Source organism: Gavialis gangeticus, unplaced genomic scaffold (genome assembly GCF_001723915.1).
Source record: "Gavialis gangeticus isolate Ggan-Ray unplaced genomic scaffold, GavGan_comp1, whole genome shotgun sequence".
NCBI classification, from domain to species: Eukaryota; Metazoa; Chordata; order Crocodylia; family Gavialidae; genus Gavialis; species Gavialis gangeticus.
This window is the reverse complement of record NW_017729000.1, coordinates 22,172,798-22,182,103: the sequence shown is the minus strand read 5'-3', so window position 1 is coordinate 22,182,103 and position 9,306 is coordinate 22,172,798. Positions and strand designations below refer to the sequence as shown.

General features: G+C 47.0%; 2 long non-coding RNA genes across 2 annotated transcripts in view; both read right to left on the bottom strand.

Moving 5' to 3' along the window:
* Positions 1 to 590, bottom strand: part of LOC109290111 — a 7,046-nt gene extending 6,456 nt beyond the window's left edge. The window contains exon 1 of the long non-coding RNA XR_002095526.1: positions 152 to 590. This is a non-coding gene — a long non-coding RNA (uncharacterized LOC109290111). The remainder of the gene's footprint in view (positions 1 to 151) is intronic.
* Positions 591 to 641: 51 nt separating this feature from the next.
* Positions 642 to 3,984, bottom strand: LOC109290110. Its single transcript, XR_002095525.1, has 3 exons — positions 3,589 to 3,984; positions 2,301 to 2,503; positions 642 to 1,342 (listed from the first exon to the last, which is right to left on the bottom strand). It is a non-coding gene; the product is annotated as an uncharacterized LOC109290110 (long non-coding RNA).
* Positions 3,985 to 9,306: the final 5,322 nt, after the last annotated feature.

Below are 9,306 nucleotides of genomic sequence, written 5' to 3'. Positions count from 1 at the left end.
ATATATATTGGCATGGTTTGCAAAAATGCAGCTTACCTCAGTCAGTGAGTGGAAATGTGGGAGAGCTGACTCTTTGGAAGAAAAAAAAAAAGGAGAGAAAGCTTTGAAGATGCCCCCTTTACTACATACACAGTGCAGAGTAAGTCCTTACCCTGACTGTTTCACATGGGATGGGGACAGCTGAAAATTCTCACACTTTTCTGTTGCTGGATCAGATTCCGCTAGTGGAAGGAGGCCAGGGTGTCTCAGTGAAATATCTCAATAGGCCTAGGCCCCTCTTGACATTAGGTCAAATATTCTGGGTCGCATAGTTCAGGTCCTCGTGATGTAACTCAATATTACGATGGATCAAGTGCTCCCTGCCACATGGAGCTAACATGTTCCTGCACTGACATACTCCGTACACTCAGCAGATGCTCAGGGGGAGCTGAGCTTTTAACTGTGCCTGCTCCGCAAGGTCCAGGCCATGATGGTAGAGAAAGAGAATCAGCCACCTGAGGCTGCACTTACAAAAGCAATTTTTGCTACTGTTTGGGCACTTCTACACAAGATGCTAAATGCGCAGTAGGTTAATTCTAGGAGACTAATCAGTCTACTGCACATTAGCATCACAAAAAAGCATGTGCCACTGCTACTGTGCAGTAGTGCTGATTATGGCACATTAATGAATATGTAGGCATGCCCACTGCAGGCTAAAGAGCAGGGATTGGGAAGTCAGATGGAGAGAAAGAATGTGGAGTTGGGGATGGCTGAGTTTCTTTCAACAGTAGGGAAGACAGGGAGAGGGATTTCGTATTTTTGGAAAATAGCTGGCATTCCTCTTTGTCATGAGGATTTGTTCACATGGGGCTGGGAGGGTAGCTTAAAAATGCATGTCCTGCTGCGTCCAGGAGGAGAAAACAAATTTGTAGGACTTTCATCTCACCTGGTGCCAGAGTCTGAAATGAAAGCCTGTTAAATGGCTAAGTGTGGATAGTGAAGAGAGTAAATCTACATATATTTAGCAGCTGGCAGGAATTCCACTTGAGAGGATTGATCCTGAACCAAGAATATGAAAAAATCTGACCCTTCTTCCAAAAATAGCTTCTCCTCTAACATCTGTGAAAGGTGAAATTGTTGCCAAGCACTGAGCTATTATGATTTGTCTCTTGATTGTTTGAAGTCTCCTTAAGCTGGATTTGGTTCTGGTGCTGTACTTCATACCATCTGCTCCAAGTGAGATGATTTCACTGGTTGGGAGACTCCTTTGTTTCATAGAATCAGCACATACAATTTGACAAACGTATTATCTTTTTCCCAACAAGAAGCACATTGCAGGCTGAATTCCTTAAGGCTTTGAATGCTTTAAAACAAAGTGGAAAAAAGAGGTTTAACAGGAAAACCTAATGCTATTTTTACTGCAGAATTGCTCTTTCACCTAATAAAATTCCTAGAACTTTTAAGGCCTTGTGAAACTTTATGGCTACTTAGGTTGGCTCTTATTTTTATATTCATACTATAATTCATATAATTGATAATGACAATGTGGTAAATGTCAGCTGTGTTACTAATACTTGTTTTTTGCAAGGTGAATCCAGAGCTGGTGAAAGGTGGTGAACTGATAGCAGGGAAGACTGATGTGTTGTACTTAATTGCACATAAGTTATTACTACACTACATGCAGTGCAAGCATCCCCTCATTCAGCCCCCCTGCCAATGTGTCTCATACTTGACCTGGAAGGACCATAGTCAAGGGTGATTGTTATGGCCCATTCAGCTCTCAGGCGCTGTGCTGAGGATTCAAAGAAGAGTTGCAGTTAATGCTAATGGGGAAGGTCTTTTCTGTAACCTGTCCACTAGAAAATGGACCGAGATCAACAAATTGTTTTAGGCACATCATTAAACTGCCACCCAATAGGAATGACTTTTAATTCCTGTCACTCTGGGGTAGGATTGGAGTCCTCAGCTAGCCTGTGTTCTGAGACTTTTTGCTATTCTCCACATATGCCCTTATCAAGTGGTAGGCTCCTGCCCTCTCTTCTCTTGGGTGGGATCCTACAATCAGGCCATTCTCCAGTAGAGGCTTTGGGTTACCCAAGTTGCTAACAATATTACCATAGGGGAGGCTACTGGGATTTGGCCCTGCTAGCGATTCCCTTTGCAGTGGCATTAAGATCTTTGGAACAAAGGAGTATTTACCTGTCAGAACACAGACAGCTTTTACGAAGATGGATCAAAACCACAGAGTCTTATATACACTTTTTCTTACTTAAACTTCACTTTTTATCTCTATCTCAGGTAGCTCCTTGCTTGTAACATACTTGCCAGGTGTCTGTGTATCAACTTCAGCCAGCTGACAACTCTTTCTTCCCTGTTCTGGCTTGCTCAGACTCTAAGGTTTTACTGTCTCCTTCGATTGGAGGTTTAGGTTTGGGAGGCTGGCAGGGAATAGCAGCTTCTCTGTTGTTTGCTTAAGGAAAGCTAGTACCATATTTCTTTGCATACCTCTTTCAAAAAATAGCTTCTGGAAATTGGAGTGAGGATTATATGTGAGGAAATATGGTCAGAACAGTTTCTGCTGCTAACTGGGTGAAAGCAAAAGTAAGGTCTGCATGCTACCCACAGGGAGCAGAACAATGAGCAGGCTTGGCTCCCTAGCTGCTGTTACTCATTTACTTACTACAAGGAAAGGTCTTTTATTTTTCTTCATTCTGCCTTTCTAAAGCCAGGTCTGTATTTTATTCTGGAGCATGTTGTAAGTAATAAAATACGGCATTTTTCTGGGACAGAATCTTATTTGCTTGGTTTCATTCCTGTTGGTTTCTCTGACAAGCTCATTGATTGAACTCTGTGCAGCCAAATAAAGCAACATCATAATATCAGATAAGCAACCTGAGGCATGTATAATATTTAGTTAAAAAAAAACAACAAAAAAAACCCCAACCCCCAGGCTGGAGGGGATGGAGCCCCCGGGACCCCTGCACCCACGCTGCCCCAGCCCACATCATCCCCAGGAAGAGCCTGGTGGCTCCTCCAGAGGCATGCCACTGGGCCACCAAGCTTGGGGCAGGGGAGGTCACGTGGCCCCCTGATCTTTGCACGGGCTAGGGTGGGCTGCAGCTGTGAGCTGGGCTCAGCCTCTGCTCCATGTCTCCATGCCTCGCCGCTGTCACTTTGAAAGCAGCAGATGCCGCCATGTGCATCCCGCCACTGGGCAGGCTGGGCAGCGATGCATATGGCAATGCCCGCTGCTTTTGTAGTGGCGGCGGCGGCAGTGAGGCGTGGAGACACAGAGCAAAGGCTGAGCCCAGCTCACAGCTGTGGCCCACTCTCACCCATGCAAAGATTAGGGGGCCACATGCCCTCCCCCCCTTGGCTGCCCGGTGCCATGCCTCTGGAGGAGCCGCTGGTCTCCGATTGTCTCAGTCACTGTGAATGGGGGCCGGGCTGGGTCGTGGGACAATCCTCACAGTGTAGATGGAGCAGGCCAGGGGCAGGGGTGAATGATTCACCTTCCCCTACCCCACTGTCTCCTGCACTGTGGGGGTCTCGATCTGTCCTCCCCCAAGCCTATGGAAATAAAAAAAAAACAGATTAAAAGAAACTTACCTGCCTGCGGCTGGGCTGGCTGCGAGCACGCAGGATAGCTCAGCGTGCCCGTCCCTTCCCCCCCTGCTGTAGGACCCTGTGGCCGGGCTGCCCTAAGGCAATGTCTGCTGCTGCTCTGTTTGGGGGGGGCTGCGCCCCATTAGCCCCCCATTTCCGCTGCCTATGTGCAGGGGGCCCTTTAGCTGTGGGGTCTCCTGTGGCCACAGGTTTCACAGTAAAGGATGGCCTGTCCCTGTCTCTGGATCTTTTCTATGTCAAACTTGTTTCTTTAGGGATCACCCTACCCAGGAAACCCCCACACTCCCTGTGATGTGTGATAATGGCCTAGAAACATTTCCCTGCTTTGGGTTGGCAAGGACTATTCTAAAATGGGTTCGTACTAACATCTGTTTCCACAGGAGATGGGACAAGTAGTAATGGGCTTAAGCTGGAGTGATTTAGATTAGATGTCAGGAAGACATTTCTAGCTGTAAGGGAGCTTAAGGTCAGGAAGGGTTTACCTAGAGATTGGTGGCTTCTCTACCATTGGAAGTTTTTAAGTGTGGGGATCAAGTTTGGAATAGCAGGGGATGCTGTGGGCTAACTGAAAGAACTGTGTGTGTGTGTGTCTAGCACAGCACCTACCTGTACCTGTCTTGAGGTAGTGATATCAGTCTCTTTTCTTCTGGGCAGTTGTTTTCAGAGAAGAGTGTTCTGTGTTGTACGGCAAATTGGTAACATCAGGAAATCTGGCTAAGTCTATATGGGTGTGTAGATAATGTAAGTTGTGATGTACGTGCAGTATTTCTTCCCAGTGTAGCTATGCTCAGAGAAGCTGCTGTGTAAAAAATGGCTTTCCTTCACTCCCTGTATTAGATGCATGATTGTGTCTCCTTACTTTTCCGTGCACACAGAATTTTCTAGTACTTTTAGCTGTATGGGGCAGCATCGCTTTGGAGGGCACTGGATTCTCTTCTGATTTTTCCATCTTCAATAGCACTGTTGATGAAATACCAGGTTTGGAAACTTTATTTCTGGTGGACAAACCAGCTAACCTGCCTAGGACACTGGTTCACTTGGAAACTGAGCAAATCTGGCCTGAAAGTCCCTGAGACTCAAGGCAAAGGCTGTGCTTTCAAAGCAGCATTAATCTGAACCACCCAGCAAGCTGCACTTTGACAGCTCAGCTGCAGAATTCATGAACAGCTCAAACGACTAGGCCTGAGCCTGCAGTCCCGAGCAGCCCTGCAATAGCAAAGCAGCATGTGTGTGCTTAACAGTGAGGAAAAAAATATTTGGAGGAAGACTTTGGCTGCAGGCTCCAGAAACACTGATATGAATGAGCTTAAAGGATTTTTTTTATAGCAAATGGCCTTAGTTGTGCCCTTTCTGTTAAGTGCTTTTTCACCTGTTTTCAGTCCCCTATGCTGGAGGAGTTTCTGTGGCACTGGAATCGTAAGAGAAATGCTAGGATTTTGTGCCTGGGAGTCCTGCTCTCCGAAATAGCTGGCTGTGAGCAGCTGTCAAAGACAGCCAGTTGTGGGACTTCCCGTAAATCCAGCCTATGAAAAACCTCCCCAATAAAAGCTCTCCTGTAGCTCATGCGTGTCTGCAGTCACGGAAGATGGGAGAGGTGAGGGAGGTGGTAGAGGTGGGTTGCATCATGCGTGCAGTTGTGGAGCAACCCACCTCCCAGGTCACTGCTGCTCAAGGACAACTAACGTCTATGTGTGAGCTGGGCCCTGGAGGTCTGGATCTCTCTCTCAGACAGGATCTTTTTTTAAGGAGGCATTTCTGGGCTTGTCTGGGTGAACTGGCAGGGATTAAGCTGTGCCAAGCTCACTTGCTTTTGATGAAGGGCAGCTGATTCAAACTTGTAGCCCCCCCCCCAGACCTGGCAGGTTTATAGCAATAGCATTACCAAGAGACAGTCAGCGCAGGTGGTGGCTGCTACACAAAGACTGGGAAGGCTGGGACACATCCAGCTTTCCATTATACTAGGTTATACACTAGTGTAGCTAGACCAGAGTCTGAGCTGTCTAGGCCTGCCTCTGCCTGCTCTTCTAAACTGCCCTTTTTAAAGGGTCTTGGTCATCTAAAAGAGATATCTGGTCACCTCTGGGTTGCAGAGGTAGAATGAGCCCAGTCTGAGCTGCTAGGGACCAGAGGGAGCTGTACGTGAGACTTGACACGATTCCAGTTCAGTGCCCTCAGCTCTGCTTTGCCGCGTCCTTTCGTGGAACAGAGGTTGTTAAAACACAGTGAGGACCCTGCAGTTTCTGTATTGAAATCAAGCCTTGTCTGAGAGCCACTTGGGACTCAAATCAAATGCTGCTTTCAAAGCAGAATTTTTAATTTCCACATCTAGCCCTTGGGACGTGTTGAGGATTTTGCTCAAAAATAAGCTATGAGGATGGGCGGTGCAGACCTCACACTAGCAAAGAAGGGATCAGTGAAGTTCCTATCAACACGAACCTGCTGCACCTGTTGTCAGGCCTGGAGTCAATTAACATGGGAGAAAGCCACTATACTAATGGTGAAATGGGAGAAGAAGTAGATGTTAGGTGGTGAGATTTTACTGAATCAAGAGTGAGGTCAGGTTGCTGCCTGTCAGAGCCTTAGGAAGCAAGGTAGGCTTGAAGCGGGATGTTTACTCACACTGTTTGGCCTGGGGGGCCTGTGATTGCTGTCTGTCACGGGTCACCCTGTAGGGACCATAGGCTTGAAGGAGGGAGCTTAGATGAGTTGTAACTAGAGAAAATGGACTCTGGATCTGTTGTCAGTTGGGCTGCACAAATGGCCTTTTCTGTTTTTTCTGTTGTGTTAGGCTGAGGATGGTAGGGGGCACTTCAGGGTGATTTGGCCAGAGTCACCATAGCTCTGTCCCATGCATGCTGAGAGTTGTTGCTGCTCCCTGAAGGCCTAGAGGGAAATGGGCAGGGAGATGGGATGGTAGCTCACAGGGGGTATTGGGGAACTGCAGCTAGTTTTTTTTAGCTGATCTTTCTCAGGAAAATAAAGCCGCTCCACTTGAACAGAAGAACAGGGAGCTCTTAAAAGTGTGCTGTAACAGTGAAAGATGTGGCTTCTGTCTCCCTGAAAAAACTGCACTGATACATGAAACTCTTTTATAGTGACTTTATGATTTCTTTATGAGTTGTTTGCATTTTTGGAAGTTTGCTACCATCCAATAACAGCCCAGCCCTGCACAGACCCTGCCCTTGCTGGGCTTGCTGCAAAAGCAGGACTTGAGCTTGAAATTCTCAGTGAACACCTCAGTAATGGAGGTGACCTTTCTCCCCCACTATGTGGAGCATTATGGTGTCTTTCTAGCTGCTGGGATTGGTGCTTACAGCAGGTGATGCTTTCAAGCATTTCTCTGTGAAGGAAAGAACTGAAAATGCAAGCTGAGATGCTCTTTTAGTAGTCCTGACAAGGGGCCCACGTGAACCCCTCTGACCTCTCTCTGGCTTATCAGTAGTTTGCACTGATGCAGCTTTCTGCTTAACAGAAAACAAAGGATGAACCAAATCCCCCACCCCCCAACAATAACAGTAATGTGGCTAATGCTGCACTGGTGAAAGATGCTGGACTGACATCCACAGAGGCTGCACATACCAGCCACAGTACAAGTTTCTCCTATGGGATCCACTTGCATGAGATCTATTGGTGAAAAAGTACTTAAGAGCAGCCCTGCGGCTCTTTGTGAATACCCATGAAATGCCCCTTCAGATTTCTGTGTTACGATGCAGTATTTTGGCACAGTCCTGGGGATACTAAGACCAAATATTTTTTCCATAGGTCTCAATACTGCACTAATGGGGACTCTCAGAGTGCCACAGATAGACTTGGCAGGCTATTGAACTCCCTCAGCAAACCACATCTTGGGGCACTTGCAACTCCACCGTGTGATCCTCGGAGTGGACTTGGAATGGTAGAGTCCCTTTTGCCTTCCAAAGACAGGTGCAGTGATATAGGAGCTCTGTGCTTTCTCCCACCAAGATAGTGGCAGGAGCCCTACTTTCTCATAGGATGCAGAAAGGGTCCGATTCGTGCAGTAGTTATAGGGAATGGCAGTACTAACTTTCCAGCATCAAGTATTGCCTTAATGGGTGGCCTGAACCTGTGGTATTCTCTTTTCCTACAGTTGTCTGCTGGGGTGGTGTAGACCTGGCAGACCAACATCTGTAGTGTTGGTGCCAATTCCTCACCCGTGCATGGGGCAGCTAATCCTCTCATTCATAGTTTTGGCTTGTCTTACTCTCAAGTGATTTGTCACTATATATTGGTTATGCCGGTCCTGTTTCCAAAGCATTCTTTACAACATTGAGAGCTAGAAACTTACTTAAAACTCCCAAGACATAATCTTATGGCTCCAGTATCTGGACATGGGCATGTAATGTTTTTACCTTTAATCTCTTGTCAGACCAAAACTGGGAAGGTTTTAAAACTAACAAGGTCAAGGTGTGAACAATTTTGTGTATTTTGGTCCCTGACCACTTGAGCTATTCCATTCCTACTTCTTCCCACGCAGCATTACTTCTTATTTCCCACGTTAAATCTGATGAGAAACAAAATTGCTTATTTTTCTTCCTTTGGGTCCTAAAACACGCTTGGGATTTAAGAAGGGGTAGGCTGAGAATCAACTTCATGCCTCCTGAACAGATTCACGTGGGAGACGGCAAAGGCTTGGGATCGTTACCCAAGTTCTGCTGGCATTTCTAAAGTAGAGCTGACAAATGAAGCAATAGCTTATCTCCCCCTTACGGCCAGAGACAGTATGGCTGCTTTCTGCTAAAGCTACTAAAGGCTTTACAGGCTGTTTGGAGTTAGGTGGCATGTAGTTTTAATCTGACACTGTGCAATGTGCTGGGAGGGAGGAAGACTGTAGGGAAAGGGGCAGAGACTTGCTGCCATACATGCACTCCAGCAGGTGCAGAAAGATGAGAAAAGGAGGAGAAAATGTGATTTTTTTTTTTTTTTTTAAAGCTGACTAGTGGTGCTTTCACTAATAGTCACTGAAGGATGTAGAGCTGAAGTAGCAGAGATTGAGTTGGATGAAGTCAAAATTAGCTGGCAGCAAAGATGCAGGAACCCTGAAGCTGTAAGGGTTTCTCTGACTGTTGCTGCTTCTGCCTTCCCTCTGCTTTGCTGGTTGTGGGTGGGACAGCAGTTGGGATGTACTCCCAACTCCCAAGAACTTCCTGTCACTTGCAGCAGTTGTTTGTGAACTTGTTGGCTCAGATGTCCTGCCTGAGGTGCCCAGGAGGCTGCAGATGGCACTGGGGTTCACTTCTCCCCAGGCACTACTAAATGTTGCCATCCCCAGGCTTCTTCCCTGTCCATGCCCCTGAGTGGGTTACTCCATGCTGGAGGGGTGGCAGCAGCGGGCGCAACTCCTACCCCCTTGTTCTCTGAATAATACAGGGGACATGCTAAAAGAAGTCCCATTCTTTGCAAGAGAGTGTCTCCTTGCCATCCCCAGCTATTGGGATTTCAGTGGAGGAGCAGAACTGTAGGGGCAAAATTTGGTTGAGCTGGGAATGGAAGAGTATGACACTTTTGTGTATCCTGCTTTACAGTCCTCTAGCGTGGTCTTACTTCTCCTACAGTTGCATGTATCAAGTCTTGAAAACCACATCCATGTTGCTGTAGGAAGGAACATTTGTAGCAGTCGTCTCTTCTGAAAAGTGAACACCTGTGTGTCTGTTGTGTGTGCATGGCCCCTTCCCCCCCCCC